Source organism: Spinacia oleracea, chromosome 3 (assembly GCF_020520425.1).
Source record: "Spinacia oleracea cultivar Varoflay chromosome 3, BTI_SOV_V1, whole genome shotgun sequence".
Taxonomy (NCBI): domain Eukaryota; kingdom Viridiplantae; phylum Streptophyta; class Magnoliopsida; order Caryophyllales; family Amaranthaceae; genus Spinacia; species Spinacia oleracea.
Window position 1 is genome coordinate 138,114,521 of NC_079489.1, and position 27,384 is coordinate 138,141,904.

Consider the following 27,384-nt stretch of genomic DNA (forward strand, 5'->3'; position numbering starts at 1 on the left):
TACATATGGCAATTGGATGACAAAACAATTCCTCAATAAAATGTTGGAATAAACTATGTACATGGTATGTCATAGGATTTGTGGATCCAAATAAATGCTTGAAAAAGAAAGCTAGCTTATGAAATCTAAGTACAGATTTAAGCAAGCAATTGGGAATTAGAAATGTATTTTAGTGAAGCTAATAAGTATTTTAGTTTCATAAAATGTACATGATTCTTATAGATATATAAGAAGTTTAGTGGGAGTACGTAAAACTTAATTGGTCCTATGTGTATCACACACATATCTCTCTATTATGAAATAACATTCAAATCTAATAACTTAGGTTTGAAATTATTCATCAATGATGGACCAGGGCGAAACTTAGTACATACTGGGTATTAAGATCTATTTCCAAAGATCTTATGATATTGTTTTGGATTAAGTAATGGCATTTACTAAATCAAACACGAAATACTCCATTGGAGATATTCGACCCATGTGAATAAATCTAAGTAATGGATGTTTGAACTATGTATAAGCATTTACTAAGTTAAACATCAAAGAATCTAATGAAATTCTTAAACCTATATTATATGTCAAAGAATTTAGCTTGATTCAGTATCTACTGAAATTGAATGAGCTAAAGTTACATGAATAGAATTCAATTGAGAATTATTCTGCAAAAGAATTTATCATGTACGATATAATATGAGGATCGCCAAAAACGTATCGTATGACTTTGGGAATGACGAACATATACCAATCTCTATTGATCCAAGTAAAGATCAATTAGATTGAGATCAAGAAAAACTTATGGTACTTAAAAAGGTACATAGGATTAGTTCTTGTTTCAAGGAAATAAAGATATGCTAAATATTGGTGCTACACGCATAAACACTGGCAAAGGATCAAGAAAAATCCCTTTGGAGTTAACCATTGGCAAGAACGAGCTATAGAGCATCGTGTTTTGAAATTGCAACATGGATTGAAGACCATGAGTTGTTGCGTGGGAAATTAAAATAATAATTTCTATGTTCTAAGATATAGTTGGAAAGTCTTCCACATATCTATGAACTGCTTGGATAGGTAAATCCAAACAAAGCATCACTAGCAACCTATACAGTTGAAGTAAAAATACTTATTGCCTAAGAAGCACTAAAACAGGGTTGTTTATGTTAAAGAGTTCTTCACTGAACTTGGGTAGATCACATGTCTGTTGACTTAATGGTTCTTCATTGCAAAATGTGTAGAACCACTCTTGAAGCAAGAAAAGACTAGATCACAAAATAAACATACTCAAAAGATCTTATCATCTATCTCGAAGAACATTCGATGAAAAGGATATTAAGATTGGCAAAGCATGATAACTAAACCTATGCAACAAGTGAGAAACAACACTCACATTGTGGCACTGGAAATCAAGCATAGCTTTGAAATCCATGAACTGTTTTTAAAGATGGGTTTGAGGCCCATGGTTGTAAAACATTGGGGTTGAACATTTATCATATATGAAATGTATTTTCATATTCCATTTAATCTTGGTTTAGTATTAAATGATGAGTCCCTTCAATTTGACGATATATTCAAGATAGACTATCAGGACCAGTCCTGTGACTAAGAAATGTCTATCAAGTGAACTTGAATGTCAAAAGTTGAAAATGGTCCCTAGTCGGAGTTTTCTATAAAATTGGACGCATAGAAAACGTTAGACGACTAGAATTCAAGATGACTAGTAGTTCTGTTTCTTGAACTATGTGGACATGGCAATGTCATAATCATTTGCATAGATACTTACTTTTGGAAGACTAGTATCGGACAGACCTATGAAACTTTACTGTAAGAGGTGAAAATCTGTCATAAGTAAATTTTATTAAAATTATTAGACACTAAGTCCTCAATACCTGAGTGATTTGAGATTACTTGTTTGAGAACTGGTTGCTTTGAAGTTGACCAACCGTCGCACCGTAAAAGGAGGCTATAAAGGCAACGCTCAGGTAATCACCTATCAAACGAAGTCTAATCTCAAGATCGCAAGATTGGGATTGTCCTCCCATAAATCGGGATGAGATGCTTAAAAGTTGTACAAGGCCACTCGGAGAGCTAGAAACTGTGAAATGCATGGCCGTGCTCAGATGAATCATAGGCTATGATTATCTGCTTATTTGATCAGTTGAACTTTAAAACCGAGAAACACCTCTGGACATAATAAGGATGACAACTCTTACCTTATGTTCAAGAGCAAGCATCGAGTGACAAATGAATTAGGAAATGCACACTTGTCCCTAAGGACAAGTGGGAGACTGAAGGAAATAATGCCCTTGGTCCAAGTATGCATTCTATGTTAAGTCTAATAAATGCGGTTCAGTATTAATTAACAAGTTAATAATTCAGTGAGATCAAGTGAGCTGAATGCCTAGCTAGAGGCCGCTTCAGTTCAAGTGGAATTAATGATATTAATCCACAGCTTACTCTTGACTGAACCCGTAGGGTCACACAAATAGTACGTAAACGGATCAAGTATTTAATGGCATTAAATACTCTATCTATGGATATTCGGAATCGACGGATCTTGGTTTCAGTGGGAGCTGAGATCGTCACAAGCAAGAAATGAATACTCCGGAAACGATGATATTGCCGGAAACGGAAATATGGATCGTATCGGAAATATAAATATTATTCAAGTCGTAGATGTTGCTGGAAACGGAAACATGGTACGTATCGGAAAATATTATCGGAAATGGAAATATTGCCGGAATCGAAAATATTGCCGGAAACGGAAATATTGTCAGAATCGGAAATATTATCGGAATCGGAAAATAATTCCGGAAACGGAAATATTAAATATTTGTTCGAAACGGAAATTAATTCCGGAATCGGAAATATTAAATATTGTTCGTATTGGAAATGAATTCCGGAATCGGGAATTTAATAGGAAGCGTATCGTACGAATTAGCATCGGACGAGGCCCGCTAGACGAAGGCCCAGCACGAAGCCAGGCCATCGCCCAGCGAGCCGCACGCACCAACGCACGCCTCGACCAGGCCCAGCCAAGGGCGCGCGCGCGCAGCACAACAGCGTGGGCTGTGCGCCTGTCGTGAGCCGCAAGGCCTGCGCGGGTGCACGGTTTGTGCGATGCGTGTGCGGGAAATCCTAATCCTATTAGGATTTGTGCAAAGATTAAAATCCTAATCCTATTAGATTTGCTTTGTTATTTAGAGTCCTAATAAAGTTCTAACTAGCAAATCCACATCCTAGTAGGATTACAATTCCTTTTCCATACTCCTATAAATAGGTGCCTAGGGTCACAATTTATGGGTATGATTGAAGTATTCAAAGGGTAAGTTTTTGAAATAAAAATCAGCCATACACTTGCAAACACTAGCCGAAATTCCTAAGCACCTTAAGGGCGATTCTAGTTGGTCTAACTTGAGGCGGATCCGGACGTACTGTGGACTATCTACGGAGGGACGACACTTGGAGTCCTAAAGACTTGTTCTTGTTCGGTTCGGGTGCAGCTAGGGAAGGCACGCTACAAAGTGTATGCATCTATTCTATGCTAAATGATTATGTGTAAATAATATGCTTTCATGGCTTTATAGTTTTTCCGCATGATTTATGTATTGTCATATGTATCATAACCTAACAGTTGTGAGGTAGAGCCTGAGGGGAATCCCTGGCATGGCTGGCTTTAGTACTGGTGGGTTGGAAAGGTAGCTTTTGATTGTATCGAATGCATGCTGACAGTCGTCATCCCACACTTTGGGCTCGCTTTTTCGGAGCTTTCGAAATACCAGTTCACAGATCATTGTGAGTCTTGAAATGAACCTGCTGATATATTGTAGTCTGCCGAGAAAACCCCGAATTTCCTTTTCATTCGTTGGTGGTTGCATCTCGATAATTGATTTGATTTTTGAAGATCAACCTCTATGCCCCGAGAGCTGATAACATATCCGAGTAGCTTGCCTGATGTTACCCCGAATGCACACTTTTGAGGATTGAGCCTCATATTGTATTGTCTGAGCCTGTTGAAAAAACTTTCGAAGTACTGAGGTATTCTCGTGCCGCTCTTTGGATTTGACAATCATGTCGTCGACATATACCTCAATTTCCCAGTGAATCAAATCACTCATGATGGCTGTGGCTGTTCTTTAATAAGTTGCTCCTGCGTTCTTTAGTCTGAACGACATAACTGTATAGCAATATGTGCCCCACTGAGTGATGAAGGTTGTCTTCTCCATGTCCTCCTCTGCCATGGGAATCTGATTGTAGCCTGCGTACCCATCCATAAAAGAGAGTAAGGCATGATTTGCGGTGTTGTCGACCAGGATGTCGATGTGAGGCAATGGAAAACCGTCTTTAGGGCTAGCCCTGTTAAGATCCTTGTAGTCCACACACATTCGTACTTTGCCATCTTTCTTTGGAACTGGGACGACATTTGCGATCCATTCTGGATATTTTGCTTCTCGAATAAACCCGGCCTCTAGCTGCTTGGAGACCTCTTCTTGAATTTTGAGGGAAACATCCGGTTTCATGCGACGGAGTTTCTGCTTGATGGGCTTTGAACTTGGAATAAGGGGAATTGTATGATGACCGATGCTTAGATCAACCCCTGGCATATCATGATAGGACCATGCGAAGACATCTACATACTCTGAAAGTAGCTTCACAAGATCGTCCCGCTCTGCTTGAGAAAGAGTTAAACCAATCTGAACTAGTTTTGAATCACTGTTGTTAGAAAGGTTGATTTTTTCTGTTTCCTCAATTATGGGCGTCCTGTTTTCATGATTTTCGATAGCTTTTAGAAATTCAAAGTAAGTTTCTTGTGAAGCAAAGTTGTTTGGATTAGGATTGCGTTTTGAATTAGGACTCGAAGAGTAAGTAGAAATTGAAGTGTTATTGAAATCAGCAATCATTACATCGACTGTTTTGACTTGAAGCTCGGCCTTTAGAGGCTCTTGATTGTTGCAAGACTCTAGTTCTAGACACTTAGACTCATTGCTAGACTTAGAAATTGAAAGACAGACTCTGGACCTGGACAAAGACACTAATCGTAAAGATAGTTCTCAGGGTAATCCCACACATCTGCGTCATAATCATCATAATCATCGAAGATGGGGCTGCATGCACAGATTTTCAGGACTTGATCCCAGACTTGATTCCATGTGCTGTAAGGAAATGCGGCGAAGCTGCCTTTGCATGAAGTGTTGAGCCCTAAGAGGAACATTCTCACCACTTTGCCCTCTGGCAGCTCGGGCTGAATTGTACGAGCGGAGATTGCCCATCTGTGGTAGTATTCTTGAATGCACTCGTTCTTTTCCTGGAGTACAACCGGCTTTTGCTTGATGAGAGTGTCTCGGAAGCTTGAACCTTTGAGGGTGAGGCAGGCAGGGCCATCCAGTATTTCCTCGAACCAAGGCTCTTGGAATAGTAGGTCGAAGTTAGTAGGCACATCGATAACCAGGAACTCAGCATTGTTGTAATAGGTGTCAAAGGCGAAAACCAGTTCGAGGACTCCTAGGACTTTGTATGTGATATCCTGGAGTTTGACAGTCTGTTGGGCACTCAGCATGAGATCGTACTCGGAGAGTCCCAGAGCTTTCAAGGTGGGGAGAGGACAGATGTTTTCTTGGATGTCTGTGGTTACCCTAGGTTCGGGGGTCACCCAGTTATGAGCATTTGGAAGTAGATGGCAAAAGCTTGGAACCATCACCTCGTACCCTGGCTTGTATATTGTGGAGATCAAATTGCATGGAAACTCCTCTTCTTCATCTTCGCAGTCATAGGAGATGGCTTGCACGGAGGGGGTTTGCTTAGCCCCAGGAGGTAAGGGTAAGGTCTTGTTGTCAACCATGTTCTGGATCAAGTGCTTGAGCTTGTAGCAATCTTCGATGTCATGACCCTTCCCTTGATGGTACTTGCAATGGGATGCCGGATCCCAACTCTTGGACCTTTTGTCGACCGGAGGATCAGGTGTTGGACCGATTGGTGCTATGACTTGTTTTTCAACCAGCCGATCGAATGCCTCACTGTAAGACATTCTGAGGTTCGTAAAGACCCTTTATGGTCTGTCTTGATAGTTGCGCTGATTAGCATTGCTTTTGAAGTTGTTTGACTTTGGACCTTGAGGAGTGTAGACACCTACTTTTGTCCCCGTTCCCGCAAGGGAAAGGTTCGATGATGAAAGCATAAAAACTCCACTTGACAATGCATCTCCTATAAAATAAACGAATCTCGATTCCCCATTTCATTTCACCCGAAACCTGCTATTTATGGAAACCTGCTAAAAATAGTAACTGCCGTAAAAGGTAGCGTCTAAAAAGTGGCAAATCATAAAAAGATAGAAACCTGTCAGAATTAGGTGTTGCATTCCAACATAAATCCTAAATGAGATAGAAAACCGCGAGAATCCTATTCCTAATAGGATTCGGAAATAGGAGTCACGTATTAATTAAAATCCTAACGAACCTAGAGTTCGTAACGGGCCCAGACGCATTCCGTCATAAAATTGATACGCGCTAAAAGACTCGAATTAATCTCAAACTCTACGGATTTTAGGAATCCGAATCTGACTAAACAAAACTGCCCAGACCCTATTTTCAACGCCTGGCTCTGGGCGCCGAAATCTTCGGCGCCCAGGCCTGGGCGCTGAAAATACCTGGGTACTTCTCTTTTCCTAATTCTTTGTGGATTAGAACTCTACAATTCTATCTTTCCACGAACTCTTCCCTATAAATAGGCCCCTAGTTTCGACGTGAAACAACACACAACAACACATAATTATATTCTGAGTATTGACTCCAACCCTTAGCCTAAGCCTCTCGCTGCGAAACTGTTCACGCGTTCTGTCGCAATCGATCCATAAATCGAACAGAACGTATCCTGTCCCATAATTGAGATTCGTTAAATAAAAAGGAGAAATAGAAAAGTCAAAGTGGTTAGTTTTCTGAGAACCGTGACGCACCTCTCAAGGGTGCGTCGTAATGTGTCCCTTTTCGATGATTTAACTGCTTTCCTCGCCCTTTTATGAACTGTTAAACTAACCTAATCTGATTGTTCTATCACGCCTAACAAATATGATATTTTTGGGAAATCGGATTATCATGCTAGGTCGCTTAATGATATTTAAATCAGATAATCGCGATCGAATTAGTATTATATGTTGCATATTGCTAAAATCAACTCAGATTAGTTTAATAGTTAACGCATGTCCCTTCAATTATTTATGCTGAGCTAGTAAGGATATCCTGCCTCTGGAGTTATCGACGAGCAAATTACTCCTCTCGGTAGTTACAGTCCCCGAACCCTCAATCTCTACCTTGCGGGTGTATATTGAGAGATCCCCACACCAGGGATCACAAGGGAACCTACGGCCGTCGTGGTCAAACATAATTGCACTCCCTTTATGTCACGATAACCGGGTTTTGTCAGTTTTTCTCATTGTCGTTAAAAACTGAATGGCGACTCCTATATGACTAGTCAACTGGGTGTATACTCACAGGAAATCCAATTACACTTGATTGAATAAAAAGAATCGTCACACCCACGAGGGGCAAGGTCACGCATCAGCCTCGTGCTTTTTCGACCCCCTCACAGTGGCGACTCCACTGGGGATAGTGAAGGAAATACTCGTGCTTGTAGGTAATCAAAATAGCCGAAGGGTGAAACGATCCTACCCCGTGTTTATTTCCCCATCAAGTTGGGACGACCTGAAAATTAGCAAATTAATGTGAACGGGCAGAACCTCATAACGAATCTCGGCTCCCTCGGGAGTTGGGACTAAGGACACCGTTTTTCGCCAATAGGGGGGTGCATACGCCGCGCATGTTTCCCACTCGGTACTTTTGCAGGTAGTACACCTATCCCGAACCCAATCGCTCTCCCATTAGGTCCCTCTCGCCTGCATGCCCCCTTGGCTTGCACTTGCGGGTTGGCCTCTTGAGCGAAATTCGTCTGTTGAAGACACTACCTCGACCGGGGCATGTGTTGGATCTACGATAGAAGAGGTACTAAGCCAGGCGCAAATAAACTACCCATAGAAGCCTATCATAAACTACGTGGCATATTTAATTTTCAAATCCATGTTTGTATTGTAGTTATGTGTAGGGAAATATGTGATTGTGTGTGACAAACTATCCTAGAAAACCAACGACCTTAAAAACTGCCCTAACATTCATAGACTAATTTGCCAAAGAGTTATACCGAAACACGTGTTCCGCAAACCCGAATGATCGCCACAAAATAAGCGATGCTCGGGGTGGCCTGTAACGAATCCCACAAACGCTACTACGCGTAAAGGACGTTATTAGGCAAGCACGCAAGTCGAAGTCGCATAAATAAAAGACAGAAAAACGAGAACCAGCCAGGGACGCATTTTCAACGCCCCTGGCTGGGCGCCAGAAATTCTCACGCCCCTCGCTGGGCGCTGAAGTTGCTGCTTGGCCTTCTGGTCAGGCGCAGCAGCTTCGGTGCCCGCACGAAAGGAAAATACGTAGCAAAAAAAATGTTCATAAAAAAAAAAGAATTGCTACAAGGGCGTCAGAAAAGCACTCGATTTCAAAAGCGACTCGCGAAAAATTAATAACTCTTTGTGTCGTTGTTAGGCCTCCTACGACGGCAATGCTCGGCACCAAAACCGAACATGCTAACAACTATGAATGTCACACGGGCAGGTGTTTCGAAAATCTAAAGAATGACCAAAATAAATAAAAAACCAAAAAGGTGTACCGACAGAAGAAAGAGCGAAAAAAAAACCCCAATTTAGAGAGTCGAAGTCTAGACTAAGTAATGCTTGAAACTTTGGGAACCTAAACTTTAGCTTATCTTATGCCTAGGACTGGTCCTGCCACTTGGTGCCGATCAGGGAATCAACGGCTAGTGCGTCTCGAAGATACATCGCCAACACCAGGTTTAGTAACTCCAAGTTCCGTCCGTCGTCCCTCATTTCAAGGATCTCCGCTTTCCCAACCTCGATTCGCACCTCCAAACATGTCCATCGAAGATTTGCGAGACCAGATGGTCCAAATGACCCAACTTATGGGCCAACTGAAAATGGAAAACGAAGCCTTAGAGGCGGCGCAAGCCAAAAATGACCCCGAAAACGAGAAGAGGATCGAAAAAATGGTCCTACGGCAAACCATGGGGAGCAAATACTTCTCCCTCGAGCCTGAACCTTTTCTTGGCAAATTACCAGAAAAGTTCAGTTCATCTGACTTACCAAAGTTCAAGGCCACGGACAACCCCCGTGATCATCTACTGAGCTTTGTGAATACCATGAACTTGAAAGGCGTGGACAAGTCCATGTACTTACCTGCCTTTCCTTTGTCCTTGGAACCTGTGCCGCTCAAATGGTACTATCACCAGGACCCTAAGCTCTTCCCCACTTGGGAAGACTTTGTCAATGTCTTCATCAAGCAATACTCGTCGAACATGGATTTCCAAGTCACCATGCGCGAGCTGGAAGTTCTCTTCCAAAAGAAAAATGAGGGTTTCACAACCTACTTTGCTAGATGGAGGGACCAGGCGGCCCAGCTAATCAATAGGCCTCCCGAAACAGAATTGGTCCAAAAATTCATTGACAACCTGGACCCGGCTTACAGACAACACCTTAGGTACCTGGGACTCGACACTTTCAAAAGAGTTTATGATGTAGGAATAAAGATCGAGGACGACCTCGCCAAAACCGTACAAAGCAAACCCACATATAAGACCAACACCTATAATCGGGGTAACACATCCCAAGCCCAAGAAGTCCATGCTGTAGAAGAGGCTCCCGCCCGAAGAAACCCTGTAAGATAGGTCCGAGACCGAAAGTTTGCCCCACTTGGGTCAACTTTGGTACAAGCCTTTGAAAGACTAACCAATCAAGGAAAGTTGAGACCTATAGGCCCCACCTGTGACCCTCCTGTCAAAAACAAATATTGGGTCGAAGGTACTTACTGCAAATTCCATCAAGGAAATGGGCATGACACTGAAAACTGCTGGACTCTAAAACATACGATCCAGGACATGATAGAGGATGAAGTAATACCTCTCCCTAATGTTGGCAAACCCAACAACAACAAGAGCCCACTCGGCTCTTGTCACATCTCTCTCGACCAACCAGAGAATTTCGACCCCACGGCGTATATTACACCTCAAGGTGCACCACTCGCTGTGGTCCCTATGGATCGAATCGAGAGGGAAGTGTGCGGTGTGTGGAACGATGATGCTGAAGATATTTACCTATCTCAAGTCTCGGGCCAGGACCTCTTCACTGAAACTTGGCCCGGGTATGCTCTCATTGACACCACCCCTCAGGAGCCCGAGGTCGACAACCTCACCCGATCCGGAAGGGTATACCAACCGGATATTCACCCACCTCCCATGGACGATGTCCCGGTTAGGCTAACTCCTGAGAATGGACGGCACGCCACCGTCGCGGAAGTCATTGAAAATCCTCTCTTGAAACAACTAAAAAGAACCAAGGCTGAGATTACCATCTGGGATCTTATGTGTACTTCAAAGGAACATCGCGAAAAGCTTATTCTCTCACTTGACCTCATCTCAGTACCTACAGATATCACACCTGACTCATTGGTTAGCCATGTTACGAGAGATGCCGGAGAAAAGGCCATAGTTTTCACTGATAAAGACTTACCCAAAGAAGGGGGTGCTCACAATAAAGCCCTTTACCTAGTGGTTGGATGCAAAGGACAAAACATCCCCCTAGCGCTCGTAGATAATGGTTCGGCGGTTAATGTCTGCCCATTGCGAACCGCCCATTGCTTGGGGCTAGGAAACGATGATTTCCAAACCTCCACGCAAGGGGTACGAGCTTATGATAACTCCCGAAGGCCTGTATTGGGAAAAATCAACCTTACCATACAAACCGGGCCTGTGGCACGCACCACGGAGTTTCAAATTATCGACATCAAGCCCACTTTCAACCTCCTCTTGGGGCGACCTTGGCTCCATGACTTAGGAGGTGTGGCTTCTACCTTGCACTAAATGGTTAAACTCAACCATAACGGGGAAATACTAGAAATCCGCGCCCCTTCTCTCGATGCCAGTTTTACTATGCTTGGAACGGATGAAGCTGCAGACGACCTCTATGGGTTTCAAATGGAAGGAACAATCCAGTTCATCGAAGATTATGATCCAGCATTCCTAGACCCGCATGCATCCCGAGTCATCCCTAGAATGCTGTTAGCTCAAGGCTATTTTCCAGGAACCCCATTGGGCATAAGGAAGAAGGAATGCACATTCCATCCTTTTCCCGGCAAATCTACTCCCTTTGGCTTAGGTTATGAACCAACGGAGGAAGATATTGCTGACCGCCTATCCAGGCTACGCCTTAACAAAACCAAAAAAACCACCCTCCTTCCCCCATATCAAAGGACCCTTAACGAGATGTTCATTCGGGAAGGAGAAGAACACCCATGCTGTGATTTCCCTGAACCCTTCGTTCAGGATGGCTTGCTAAAACCCGGATTTGAAATTTTCCATGACTGCCACACCTTGGATGAGGCACCACACCTCACCAAGACTAAAACAGCTGAAATATTGGACAACTAGGCTCTGTGGACATTGTTTAACGAATCGAGGTCTATGGAGGACGAGACTGTGATGACTACCCTAGCTTTACAAGATGAAGGTTTCGATCCAACCCGGTTAATCTCTCCTGCATCAACACTAGAAGAGGTCGAGAATGGATGGGTGAAGACATATCAGTGGGTAAACGCAAAAGGAATGGAATTCAAGATGAGTACCGGTGAAGGACCGAAGTTTTATGAGACTAAACCCCAGGCTTGAGCCACATAGAGCACCATTAGTAAAAAGCGCCTAGTAGTTCTTTAGATTGATAGAAAAAATAATAGAGACTTTAGATGGTCCTAAGGCCCTTTAGGATATGGGTCAGTTTTATTTCAGTGTGTTTTCCTTACTTTCCGAATCAATAAAGGCGTAACATTTCTCCTGAAAATTTTATTCTAACAATGTACTTGCAAAATATAAAAAATAAAGAAGCGGCCCACTATAGGCCCAACAAAACAAATCCCACCCGGTTTTGAAATAGTGCCATGAGAATCGATTCCCGAAACCCACAAAATAAACCACACCATCCCATTCATATCCCCAAAACCTAAAAAGCCAACCAGTGTCAGAACCAATCCATGCAACCTAAAAAGGAAATCAAAAATTTAAAACAAAGCAAATGTTACCAAAAAAAACAGATTCATAAAACATAGATTCCATCATACCCTTCACTACCAACCTACCTCTAAAGCCTACACAAAAATCTTCATAAATTCCGCACCCTAACTCCATTTTCAAAACTGTTTTGAGTCACCAATAGAAAAAATTAATCTGGACAAAAATGCGTTTCATGCTAACAGTAAAAAAAGCCTCCAAAATAGCCTCAAAATTAACTTTAGCTACAAAGTAAAATATCAAGGCACAAAAAAAAAAAATAATAGAAATAAACGCAAGAACATGTGAAGCAAAGCGTCAAAATTTAACGCCCAAGTCATTTTCAGCGCCCAGGGCTGGGCGCCGAAATTTCTGACGCCCCAGCCTGGGCGTTGAAACTCTCTGCCTGCCAAAAGTTTTCTTTTTCGAAAGTGCTCGTCATTTTATCCGCACACAACGGAAAAATAACGAACACTTGGGGGGTACAATACGTATCCAAATTTGTTTACCAAGAATACAGCTATACAAATTGGTCGAATTTTACGCAACCTATGGAAAAAAACGGCAGATGAAAATAATGGCAAATACTTCACTCATTTGACCAATTAAGTAATATGTTTCCACTTCAGGACATATATACCGAAATCTGGCATACTAGAACTTATTCTAAAGCTAGAACTACGCGCGACCTGATTCTGACAAGATACGTAGGCAATCCTTACCAAGGATTCGGTCCAAATAAAAAAAATATTCTTTGCAATAAGTGTTAAAAAAACATAAAAAAGAGGAGAAACGAAAATAAATAGAAACTAAAAATACGCCTTTATTAAAATATAATAAGAAGGAAAACAAAGTGCTAGGAATAAAAAAACAAACACAACTGAAATAAATAAAGGGCACCTACACCCTAGCAAAGAACTACACTACTCTAGTTCTTCCGGATCATCAAATAAAGTCTTGTAGAGAGCAATGTTCGCAGGATCCACCCCCATAGTCTTCTGCGCTGCCCCAATATCAATCTCCATAAGAACCGGCTCCTGGACACTAACTTCCAAAGATGTCAAGGCTTCAGAAACATTCTCAATTATAGCCCGCTCAGCCTCGAAGGCACATGCAATGGTGGGAGAAGGATTATTATCATCAACTAGACTAGCCACTGTTTCTACAGGTGGCTGAGCCTTCCTAACCCATACATTATTCCGGCGACGATCTCCGCGAGAGCTTGCATTTCTTTTAACAACAGCAGGCCCCTTCATGTTAGGCATCTTTTTAGGCCTGACACTGGAACGGGGAAGAACTTCCTTTCGCTTTCGATCAGGACGAGCTTTCACAGTCTTAAAACTATAGGTACGAGGTCTGGCAGAATCAGGACCCTCATACTTAACACGAATACGAGGTATCAAAAGCTCAGCCGGCTCCCCATTTCGAGCCTCGGTCCTCACATGTTGGTCATCGGATCTCATCCACAACTTGTAGTTTTCAGAAAGACCCACGAAGCCATTTGTAGCTACGGCCCAACGCGGGAGACCATCATAATACTTGGCCCACACTAGGACCCGTGTTTGTGCAAAGGTCGCTACCTTAGGTGGTAGAGTATCAGAAAAGGGGATAGTCTGCCTTAAACCATATTGACGCATGACTCGGTAAGGGAAAATATAAATGGGACGAGATAGCCCCAACAAAGAAACATAAACCGATACATCAGACCCCCCCTGTCATAGTATTCAAACCCCACCATGGTACCACCCACTTAATAGAACAAATGCCATAAGTAAAAAAAGAGGTCCATTCGGCCTCGTCCTGGCCTTGGTGCAAGTATTTTCGGTTACCCAAAGCTATAGGGCGATAATGTTTAGGATCGGCAGGAGCTTCCAAAAGTCTAAGCCGTTCCGCGAGCCAAATCTGCAAAAACAGGTACGATCGAATCAAAAGAATGAAAAGAAAGAAAAAACGGTTCCTGGGGCGCAGTTTCAACGCCCAGGACCAGGCGCCGGTTATTCCAGTGCCCAGCCCTGGGCGCTGAAACTCAGCCCCAGGCAGAAAGAAATATGTGCAAAAAAAAAATACATGTGCGCAAGGAAAAGATCGATTACCTGCAGCAATTGGGGGCTCCCCTTAAAATATTCAGATTTGGCGCCCTTCTTCAGTTCATCCGCACTCAGCAAAGTCTCAGCAACAACCAACGGCATAATAGAATAGCAACTTTCCATCTGGCTAATCAAGGGGATCAACCTTATGTCACCGAACTCACCATTATTATTCGACAGCAAGTAATGATTCAACAGGCAAAATACAAGGGCTCGAATGTTCAATTTTTGTTCGGTCATATTTTTACTAGGCCTAAAGTGATGTTTTACAAGTTTTGCCAAATTAACCTTATCATCTACAACAATCTCAGCAAACATGTTATCATCTAGCCCTAGGAAAGCCCTTATGGTTGTTTTACCCTCTTCAACAGTGCCAGGGGTAACAGGAGTAGCATTAGTAGGATAACCAAGGATCGCAACAAATTCATCAGGCAAAGGACATATTTCATTACCCCGAAAGGCAAAAACATGATGATCGGAGTCCCAAAAGCTTAAGGCAGCATGCAGAAAATTATAATCAATATTAATTTGTTGTAAACCTAAAAGAGCCTCTAAGTGGTATTCTTTTAACAATGTTTTTTCTGTGGGAGTAAGGGCCCGTAGCCAACGCCTAACAGTTCGTTGGAGTGAGAAAGTAGGAATCGACATGGCAAAAGCAGTAAATAATTAGAGCACAGCAAAAAGAGAGAAAGAATTTGAGAGTGATGGAAAATAAGGACGTATCCAGCCCCTATATATAGCTGAACGCACCCAATAACATCCTGATCCCATTTGGAAACGTGCTTAGGAATCCGAAAATCAAATATTACCAGGAAACAACTTTCAGCGCCCACCTCTGGGCGCCGAAATGTTTAACGCCTGAGCTTGGACTTAAAGGACTTAAGACCGTGTTGCTAAAACACGAGGCCCTATTGCAAGTAAGATCAAGCCCAAAGCACCTTTAGCTCCCAAATAAGGAAAAAAAAATAATAATAACATTAAAACTTGGTCGAAACTTAGACTCGTCGCAGAAAAAGCCCATGTACACTTTTCAAAAAAAAAAAGCAAGTTAAATATCATGGTCATTCTTCGAAACACCAAAAATATGTGTCATCAAGTCATTGGTTTTCCAAAATAGAAAATGTCTGTCTGTCAAAAGGATAATCCGGGCCAAGCCAAAACCGGATGTCGCCTGAAAACTAAAGTCGCACTCCACAGCTTCGCTAAAATAGCACACTACTATAGGAGGTCGCTCGCACATACGAGCGTGACCCCAAACATGATTACAAGATGCAAAAAACAACCGACGAGCCCCAACGCTTGGGGGCTCGCAAAAAATGGACTCCAACAAGGAGCGCGCAATCAAAATCACATTCCCAGACTGCGCCACACGCCATATCATGTTTGGATATCTCAAAAAAAAAAATATTGTTAAACAAAATATACACAGTGTGGACCCACTTATAGGACACATCTAATCAGGAAATGTTACGACCCACCAACAGGTTGTAATCACAAAAGCCCTTCTACATAGGCAAAATAAGAAATTCAAAATGGGCTCGCCCACCCTCAGCGGGCGGGGTCTGCGTCACTAGCCGCGCAGGTCCTCAGTTTTCGAAAGAAATAAAATCTTCAAATTTAAAATAGGCTCGCCATCTTCAGCTGGCGGGGTCTACGGCACAAACCGCGTAGGTCCTTATTTTCAAAACATCAAAACAGATTCGTCCACTTCTATCGGACGGGGGCGTCCACCCTCAGCGGACAGGCTCGCCCACCTTCATCGGGCGGGGTCTGCGTCACTAACCGCGCAGGTCCTTAGTCGCTGCAGCGATAACCTTTTTCGGTTTTCCCTTTTTCCAAAAATTAAAGGATTGGTTTTCCCTTTTTCCAAAAATTAAAGGATTGGTTTTCCCTTTTTCCAAAAATTAAAGAATTGGTTTTCCGTTTTTCCAAAAAAGAACGATATACTGGATTTTCCTTCGTTTTACGTCCTATAAAAAAAAAGGGGGTTTTCTCGTTTAGCTAGCCTTGAAAATGAGAATCTTTAAAAACGTTTTACCTCGTGATTGGGCTTGGCCAGGCCCAATTACACTTTACAGCTTTAATTTCGAAAACATCTGTAGCTACTCCCAATGACAAAGTGAGGGAGTTTCTACGCACCTTTAGATCCTTCCAATGACAAAGTGAGGAAGTTTCTATACTGTCAGTTGACAAATCCCAATGACACGTGAGGGATATGTCGACACTTCAAGTGATGACCCTTAAGTCAAATGTTATCACTCGGGGGCTCGTGAGACCCTCGCAAAACAGGTCACATACACCATGGCTTGTGTGACGCACTCCGTCTAATACTTTGACCATCGTCTTACTCCAAGACTCAGTCAAAGTGGGGGCTAACTGTAGACACCTACTTTTGTCCCCGTTCCGCAAGGGAAAGGTTCGATGATGAAAGCATAAAAACTCCAATTGACAACGCATCTCCTATAAAATAAACGAATCTCGATTCCCCATTTCATTTCACCCAAAACCTGCTATTTATGGAAACCTGCTAAAAATAGTAACTGCCGTAAAAGGTAGCGTCTAAAAAGTGGCAAATCATAAAAATATAGAAACCTGTCAGAATTAGGTGTTGCATTCCAACATAAATCCTAAATGAGATAGAAAACCGCGAGAATCCTATTCCTAATAGGATTCGGAAATAGGAGTCACGTATTAATTAAAATCCTAACGAACCTAGAGTTCGTAACGGGCCCAGACGCATTCCGTCATAAAATTGATACGCGCTAAAAGACTCGAATTAATCTCAAACTCTACGGATTTTAGGAATCCGAATCTGACTAAACAAAAGTGCCCAGACCATATTTTCAACGCCTGGCTCTGGGCGCCGAAATCTTCGGCGCCCAGGCATGGGCGCTGAAAATACCTGGGTACGTCTCTTTTCCTAATTCTTTGTGGATTAGAACTCTGCAATTCTATCTTTCCACGAACTCTTCCCTATAAATAGGCCCCTAGTTTCGACGTGAAACAACACACAACAACACATAATTATATTCTGAGTATTGACTCCAACCCTTAGCCTAAGCCTCTCGCTGCGAAACTGTTCACGCGTTCTGTCGCAATCGATCCATAAATCGAACAGAACGTATCCTGTCCCATAATTGAGATTCGTTAAATAAAAAGGAGAAATAGAAAAGTCAAAGTGGTTAGTTTTCTGAGAACCGTGACGCACCTCTCAAGGGTGTGTCGTAATGTGTCCCTTTTCGATGATTTAACTACTTTCCTCGCCCTTTTTATGAACTGTTAAACTAACCTAATCTGATTGTTCTATCACGCCTAACAAATATGATATTTTTGGGAAATCGGATTATCATGCTAGGTCCCTTAATGCTATTTAAATCAGATAATCGCGATCGAATTAGTATTATATGTTGCATATTGCTAAAATCAACTTAGATTAGTTTAATAGTTAACGCATGTCCCTTCAATTATTTATGCTGAGCTAGTAAGGATATCCTGCCTCTGGAGTTATCGACGAGCAAATTACTCCTCTCGGTAGTTACAGTCCCCCGAACCCTCAATCTCTACCTTGCGGGTGTATATTGAGAGATCCCCACACCAGGGATCACAAGGGAACCTACGGCCGTCGTGGTCAAACATAATTGCACTCCCTTTATGTCACGATAACCGGGTTTTGTCAGTTTTTCTCATTGTCGTTAAAAACTGAATGGCGACTCCTATATTACTAGTCAATTGGGTGTATACTCACAGGAAATCCAATTACACTTGATTGAATAAAAAGAATCGTCACACCCACGAGGGGCAAGGTCACGCATCAGCCTCGCGCTTTTTCGACCCCCTCACAAGGAGCCTCTAGGGCGTTAACCTCGTGGACTTTGTGTGTTGTCTCAGGTCTCTTTCCCTTCCACTTTTCAGCTTGCGGAGCTGGGGTTGTTGGTGCTTTCATCAGGTCATCCTCTATGTCGACCCCGATGTCGTAGGTTCTCTTGAAGCTTTCCAAGCCTAAGTACTTCATGTGAATATTGTATTTCGGAAGAAGACCAGCAATAAAGATCTTAACCAATTCTCTCTCGGAGGGCCGGGCCATCATTTGGGATGCCATTTCTCTCCACCAGTTCAGGTAAGTAGTGAATCCTTCCTGAGGCCCTTGTCTGAGAACTTCTAGTTCCCTTAGAGTAGTTTGGAGTTGAATGTTGGGCTGATACTGCTCCATGAATGCTCGAGCAAACGCTTCCCATGTATTTGTTTGATGTTCCTTGAGTGAATAGTACCACTTCTGGCAGACAGGTTCCAGAGACATAGGGAATACCACTGGGTATAGCTCGAGTTCGACCCCCTTCATGGCCATTGTAGCTCTGAAGTTCTTGAGATGGTATTTGGGATTGTCAGTTGATTTGAACTTTGGAATATCATTGGCGGAGAATTTGTCTGGCAGATTTGCCTTCCCCTTTAGGTTGTCCTCCATTGAGGTGTCGAAGTAGTTCTCTTGATTGGTAACCTTACTGACAAGACTCTCGATCTTCTTGGTTAAATCATCAGTGGGCGCGCCCTGTTCCACGGCACCCAATCGGTTGCTTATGTTCTCCACATTGGCGCCGAGGCTGGCGAAAGCCGTTAGGAGTTGAGTGAGTTGATCAGAGGCAGACATTTGGACCGCTTCTTGAATGGGGCTAGAAGTTTGATTTGTAGGAGATGAACTGGCTGCTCGCTCGATGCCGGCTATGAGGGAGGCTAGGGCTGATGGATTTCTTTCAACCTCTGTCCTCTTCGGCGAACCCACAGGATCCTTGGACTCCTATTTAGAACACACTAGACGATTTTAGAACTTGGACTTCCCGACACATAATATGACATGCATGCAATGAATGAGACCTAGACTTGACTCTAAGTGCCACTCCGAAGATTCGGGATTTCGGATTTTTGTACTTGTATCCGGGATTTGCAACCCGTTGGAAGTGTTTGAGAGGAGCCTTCATTCTTTTGTGGAAGTTGACTCTTTGTACTAGAGCTTGAAATATCGAAAAAGGAATATTTCGACCTATTGGAAATTGGACTATTTTAGGGGAATTTCAACCCGTTTTGGAATTTGGACTTGTACTAGAAAATTGAATTTTGTATTATTTCAAGGGAATCTCAACCTGTCAATATTTTAGGGGAATTTCAACCCATTGGACTTGGAGTATTTGAAGGGAATTTCAACCCGATTGAAAGGGAATTGATTTTGTATTATTTCAAGGGAGTTTCAACCCATTGGATTTCGAAGTATTTTGGGGGAATTTCAACCCGTAGATAGAATTTGAACTTGTATTATTTCAGGGGATTTTCAACCCATTGGAAAATTGGACTTGTATTATTTCAGGGGATTTTCAACCCGTTGGAAGTATTTGGAAATGGGGTTATATTATTTCAGGGGATTTTCAACCCGGAGATAGAATATGAAATTTGAATTTGTATTATTTCAGGGGATTTTCAACCCATTGGAAGTATTGGACTTGTATTATTTCAGGGGATTTTCAACCCGTTGGAAATGTTTTGAATTTCGTACTGGGGAGCAATAGAAAGAAAGAGTTTTTTGTGACTTGAAGATGAATTTGAAATTTGAATTTGACTCGAAGTTTGAACTTTGAAATGGAAAAGACGCACTTTTGGATATAGAACATGAGGCTTTGTGCCGCCGTGGAGTTGAGACATTTGAATTTGGGAACTTGAAAGTCCGGCATTATGCCGCCGTGGACTTGGAATTTTGAAGTTTCGAATATAGGACTTGAGATTGAATTGAGAACTTCGAACTTGAGGTTTGAAATATAGAATAGAAAAGTCGGCATTACGACAGCATGAATTTGGAACTTGACACTTTGAGTATAGGACTTGAAGTTTGAAGGATTGATTTAAAAAATTGGCATTACGCCAGTCATGAGTTTTGACATTTGAACTTGAGATTTTGAGATTGGTATTGACAACGTGAGTTTGAGGTTTGAAGACTTGAATGTTTGAAATAGGAAATCCGACATGATGCTGTTGGATTTGAGATTTGAACTTGAAATTTGACTAGAGAATCCAGCATTATGACGCCGTTGGATTTGGGTTTTGAATTTGGAAATGGAAGTTTTAACTAGAAAATTCGGTATTATGGCGTCGTTGGATTGAGTCTTGACTTGAAAATTGAAACTCGAAATTTGAACTAGAAAATCCGGCATTATGGCGCCGTTGGATTTGGACTTGAAAATTGAGGTTTTGGACTAGAAAATTTGGATTTGAACTTGAAACTCGGAATTCGGACTAGAAAATCCGGCATTATGACGCCGTTGGATTTGGACTTTGAACTTTGAACTTGGAATTTGGACTTGGAATTTGGACTTGAAAATCCGGCATTTTGACGCCGTTGGATTGAATTTTGAACTTGGAACTTGGAATTTGGACTCAAAAATCCGGCATTATGACGCCGTTGGATTGAATTTTGAACTTGAAAGTTGGAATTTGGACTCGAAAATCCGGCATTACGACGTCGTTGGATTGAATGTTGAACTTGAAAGTTGGAATTTGGACTCGAAATTCGGCATTATGAAGCCGTTGGATTGAATTTTGATTTTGGCGTTTGTGCGTGAGGCGTGTTTGAGGGTTTTGAATCAAATGGAGTGGCACTCCTAAAGACCCTAAAATCGGCGATTTAGATGCATGAGGTTTGAATGATGCTCCTAGGGGTTTGGTTTCCTAGTTGGAGGCTAATTGGTTTTGGCAAGGTAGAACTCGAGGTTAACCATTCACGCGTGCAGTCTGCCCACACAATGCACAAGTAGCACGTTCTCACACTAGTCATGAATATGAATGCGACATGCAAAGTTCTCAACCTACGGTCGGTCTAAGTTTTGTATGATGCAAGTGGTTGGCTTTGGGTGTCAAAAGGTACTCGACTAAGAGACGGATCCGGCGACATCTTGCACATCCGCCTAAGGGAAGTGTGTATCGGCATACGGCCTCCATACTTGACATCGGGAATGTCAAGTAAATGCCAAGTTTTGGTAGGCGCGGAAATGGTCACACACTTTGGTCGGGAACCGTATGGAGAGTCACCATTTCGTTGCCCCCGGGGCTAGCCCGAATGTAGAACACATCCGTTTGGGCAAAGGTAGAAATTCATTTTGCACAATATGGTTTCGAAAAATGTATGAAATGCCTAGAAATCAAAATTGAAATCGTACTTAAATTTGTATTTGTAAAGCTCGTTTTTCAGCACTCGTTTGCGAGGTTTGGGAGCGTCCTTCCAGATTCAAAAATAGACTAACTCCCAACACGAAAAATTGAGAAAAAGTGGGCAACAAGCCACTGTGAGCCACTGTCCTAGATGCAGGCAGCGGCGTTGGGCGCAGGGGCTGTGCCTGGCGCTAGTGCTGGCATCTAGTACTTAAGCAGATCAGTGGCTTGCTGCTCGAAATCTGCTCGCATTTTCGAAATTGAAATTAGAAATTCCCCAGTGGAGTCGCCAGAATTGTAGGGGCTTTTTTTTTTGCATTTGTTTCCCGTTCTACAAGAGGGGCAATTTTTTAGAAAATCGTTGTATTTTTGTACCTCGAAGGAGTCGCCACCAAACATTGTTTAAAGTCTCGTTTGGAAAGACCGCAAGTGACTCTATTTTGGATAAGGCTTTGAATCCTCCAAACGGATGGATGAGATCCGGGCACGGGAACGAAATGCTTATTCCGCGAGCTTTAGAAATATTCAAGTACGTTGGCACAACATTTTCGAAAATATACCCTAGATTAGACTATGTGTGTTTGAATTTAGAGCAAATAGAATCTCTACTTTGTATGATGGTCACTTTGCTTTAAAGATTAATTTAAAGGAACCTAAGGACGGTTTGTCCGAGAAATTATCTTCGTTAAGCGTGGTGTAACCTTGTATTTTGTTGTATTTCGCATGTGCGGTGATGAAAGCAATAAAGCAAATAAAGCAACATCACAATACTAAATAAAGTGCGGAATTAGTAAATACAAGACCCCATAGAGATGGACTAGGGAGTAGGTCCACATTGCCTATAAATGGACTAGGAAAGTAAAGATGCGGAATTGAAATTGTGGAATTGAAAGTGCGATATTGAAAGTGCGTATTGAAATTGCGGTATTGAAATTGCGGAATTGAAAGGTGCGATATTGAAATTGCAATATTGAAAGGTGCATAATTGAAACTTGTACTTGGGCACATGAGATTCGAACGCCAAGCGGGTCCTTAAAAATAAGTGCGCCCGACAAGAATTCAAAGCCAAAAATCTCAACTTGGGAGAGGTTGCTCAACCCAAGTATCCTAGACTTTTCATATTGAACTTCAACTTGAAAGCTTGAATATTGAAATATTGAACTTGAAATACTTGAACTTGAACTTGAAATATTGAACTTGTACTTGAAATATTGAAACTTAAGAGACTTGAAACTCAAAGATCGGGCCTTTTAATGTTGAAAAGGTTAGGTCTTTGATATGCTCTTACTTGAAAGGATCCTAGTTTAGGGAAGTAGTCATGAGCAACCCTAAACATGGTGGGATCTTGAAATTTGAAAACTTGAACTTGTATATTGAAAAATGGAGTTTTGAATCTCAAAAGACTAAACCTTTAAAAGTTAAAAAAGGTGTCATCTTTGATTATTCCATACTTGAAGGTGATTCTACTTCAAAGAGGTGATTGCAAGCAACTTTGAACATCCTTAAATCTTGAAAGTTTGCATTTTTGTATTTTGAAAAGTTTGGATTTTGAAAAGATGTATGATTATTGCAAGTGACATTTTTAATAATAAAAATGCCAACTTGCTAATCATTTTGAAATCAAAGAAACATGATTGAATATGGTGGGATTCGGAATTACCTATTTAGGTTTAGGCAAGAATTCCTTTTAGAGCTCCCAATTGCTTAGAATTAGAAATTTTGTATGTGTTTTTGAAGGGTTTTTGATTTGTATTTTGAGGCATAATTTCGGTATTACGACGTTGTATTTGTCATGTCCCTCTCTAATGCTGAAAATGAGGGGTATTTATAGGAGGAATGGGTGCAAGACGCCAGCACATGCCAGCGCAGCACGCCGAAGCAGCGCTGGGCGCTGGTGACTGTTAAGGGGAAAAATACCCTCTTGGTGACGTGGGCATACATGGCAAGCATTGCTTACGTGGCTGCCAACAAGGCGCAAGATGGCATTAATCGAACGACATTCCCAACTGCTGGGCTCAAAACGGTCGTTACAAACCTTTGATGAAGCCGACCTTCATTACGTATTTATTATCTAATTATGGGCAATTATTCCATAAACGTTACATTCTTGTTATGAATGCCTATAAAATGGCTTAGTCTTGTCTATTTTACATACATGATTTCCGAATAATAAACCAACAATTATCCTATGCTATTACATCTTGCTCTCACCATTTTCAATTATCTAGCTCGATCGATTGTTAGCACCTTCATCAAGGCAGGTTCGTCTCTAAGTCGAATTCGCCCAAAACAATTTGGCGCCCACCGTGGGGCTGACAATCAAAAGCAGCTCGATAATACCATTCCAATCACCATGGTTGGAAATGCTAGCTCATCCGACGATATTACTCATCGCTTTGAAGCCATGGAGCAGCGCATCAGCATCCTCCAAAAGGAGAACGAAGCGTTGCACTCTCAAGTGAGGTCCACTGCCTCCATCGCCACCGGATCCAGGTTCCAGTACCGACGAGACACCTCCGGGTTAAACCACCGTTTGGATCTTGACGCCGCTCCAGATCACCCCATCCATGTACCCTTTGGCGAACCTGGGGGTCCTGTTCTCCAGCAGATCCGCGAATTCGATCCATTACCGAATCAACCCCGTTCTAACCCGAGTTGGCTTCCCCCGCCTCCAACTCAAACATCTTCTGTAGGTATATCGGCAGCAGTTGTCACCTCGACGGCTGCCCGGGTAACCCCACCTCAGGTCGGCATGACGACATCCACCATGGTGACGGCCCCCGCCTCCGCTCCGGTGTCTCGTCCGTTGCCTCCCCCAATGGTGACCATGTCAATGCCCCTGCCTGTTACACTTCCGGCGCAAGGACCAACGCCAGCGATTCAAATGCCATGGGATCAACTCTTCTCTCAGCAAGTCGTCCAACCTGTTGTCAACCTGGTCACCTCGGCACCAGGGGCACCTCCCCAGTTGATGACGGTCCCTTTAGCCAGCCAGGCGCCGCAAGCAGCGTTTCCCAATGCCAATGCCCAAATGCGCCCCGACTCTTCTCGAAACTATTCTCCATACACTCCTCTTAACAGGTCAGTCGCTCCGGTTAATCACGGTTTCGTAACTCCTTTCCCATATATTTCTGGTACCCACGCTACTCAAGGAACGCCCCCTTACATACAACAAGTGGTGCCACAATTCACTCCTCACCAACCTCATGGCGTATACCCGCAGACACTAGTAGAAAAAACCCCTGTTGCACCCCCCTTGTTGCAGCGTACATGTATTAATACGCTTCAACAACCAGTCGGTCAACGCGGGTCAAACCATTTAAAGGGTTGTTGCAGCGTACAATTTAATTGTTCCCTGCAAAAAAGTTTGTTGCAGCGTACATTTTAAAAGCCCCCTGCAATAACCCTTTTTGTTGCAGCGTACAATTTAAAAGCCCCCTGCAATAACCGGATAAAAAAATTTCAAAACAAATTAAGCCGCATCTCAAATTTTCATTTCTCGCGGTCCTTTCTTCTTCCCTTACCTTTCCCTGCGTCGTCCCCTAAAGACAAAACCTAAGCCGCGTCCCTCAAAATTTCGAACACTCTTTCTCTTTGTTCCTCTGCATCGCCGGCCACCACCTCCTTCATGCCGACGCTGCTGGTGCGGTGGTTGCGATGGTTATTGCGTTGTTGTGGTTGATGGTGTTGTCCTGCCTCCATGCTCGGCTTTCCTCTGCTTGTCGCCGCCAATAATGGTGGCCTACCAACACAACATCATTTGTAACTAATTGGTAAATTGATTTCAATTTTTCCCTCAATTGTTTTAATAAGTTCTTGATTTAAAATCCCAAAACCCTAACTAATCGATTCAATGTTCTTTTCCCCCTTGCTTACGCCGCCCGTTCTGGTTGTTGGGTGACTACTACCTAGCGCCGCCCAATTAGAGTGGGGGATTAGATCTTGCAAGAAAGGCTTCGTCGGAGATTCCAATTTTATGCCCGCCAGGGAACTCGGGGTCGCCTCTCTCTTCGTTTGAGCCGCCGCTACCGCCTTCTTTGCCGCCCTTAACACCTCCGGCATCCACAGTATGAGTTTGTTTATCTCGTTTCTTTCTTTTTGGAGTAAAATGTTGGATTTTTAGGTCAAATTTCATCAATTTGGGAATTCTGAAATTTGTTTTTAGTGAAAAATTGATAGTTTGCCAATTGGGTTTTTGATTTACATTGAGAATGATGATTTGGGTTGATTAATTGAAGGGTTTTAGTTTATTGTTTCAGCTATTTTTAATTTATTCTTATTAATTTTGTATTCAGGTTTAGTATGCTTGTTGATTGTTGTTTTTGGAAGAATTTGAATGCAAAGTTGTGAGATTTTTGTATTTAGTTTGTTGCATTGTCAACTTAGTTCTCATAGCTCAAGTGATCAACCCAATTACATATGCAAATTCCTGATTATAAACCCCCTTTTTTCTGTTCTGGACTCCCTTTTGAACCTAGATGAATTGTTCCTTTAACGAACCCTATCAAAGGGTAGTTGTTGTATGGAGAATTTTGAAGTGATTTAATTATAGAAGAATTGATGAAGTATTTAGGCTTGGAGCAGTTAAATCCTGGTGTTCTATACCCTTAATTAGCCAAAAGGTTTTGAGTCTTTGAACCTTACCAGTGACAAAAAGTTCAGCAAGGATACCATTCTCATTGTTTGGTCTCCCAGAGTCCTAATTAAAGTGCAACTCTTGAAATTTGAAATTTCGTGAGCTTTCTTCTTGCGTAGTCAAGAAAATTTTATTCTATTTTTCAGTGTCGTGATTAATAAAGTACGGAGTACCTTCTAATTCTACTACCTCAATTTGGGGGGAGGGGAAGAAGTTGAATGTGTTTCTAGCCGGCTATACTTTGCATCTTTTTAGTTTTATGTGTTTCTAGACATTTAGTTGATTTGAAAAATAAACTCATTAGTGGGGCTGAGTTAAAGTCACTTCGTAGTTCGTACTTTATTAAGAGTTTTGCTTAATTTTTTAGAATTTTCACCTTTTTACATCCGATTTTGCTTGATTTGATTAAAAAAAAGACTAAGATTAATAATGGGGCTTTTTAATACAATTTTGAGTGCTTTAAGTTTGTATTTGGATCTTGGGTTGTGCTTGTAATTGTTAGGTTATGATACATATGATATTACATAAATCATGCGGAAACAACCATTAACCCAGGAATACATATTATTTACACATAATCATATAGCATAATTTAGATGCATACTCTTTGTTGCGTGCCCTCCCTAGCTGCGCCCGAACCGAACAAGAACAAGTCTTTAGGACTCCAAGTGTCGTCCCTCCGTAGATAGTCCACAGCACGTCCGGATCCGCCTTAAGATTGACCAACTAGAATCGCCCTTAAGGTACTAGAATTTTCGGCACTTTTGAGCAAGATGTGTGACTGAATTTTTCTCTCAAAAACTCACTTTGAATACTTGAAAACTCGTTATAAATTGTGAACCCAGGCCACATATTTATAGGGGTATGGAAAGAGAATTGGAATCCTATTAGGATACGAATTAATTAAACTTAGAATCCTACAAGAACTCTAATTAATTAATTTATCAAATAGAATTAGGAATTTAATCATTAACCGAACTCTGCACGTTTTAGGAATCGTGCATGAACACAAACACTTACGCACACACACACGGCAGCCACGATGGGCCGCCCATGCGCGTGCGTGCGAGCAGCAGCCCACGCAGCGAGGCCTACGCGAGCTACAAGCCCACGCAAGCACCTGCGCGCGCTGCGCGCGCTGTGCGTGCTGCCACGGCCTGCTGGGCCTGGCCTTGCGCTGGGCCTGGCGTGGCCTTGGCTGTTCGTGTGGCGCGCTTGGCTTGCTGGGCGATGGCCTGGCTTCGTGCTGGGCCCTCGTCCGGCAGGCCTCGTCCGATGCTTATTCGTACGATACGCTTCCGATTAAATTTCCGATTCCGGAATTCA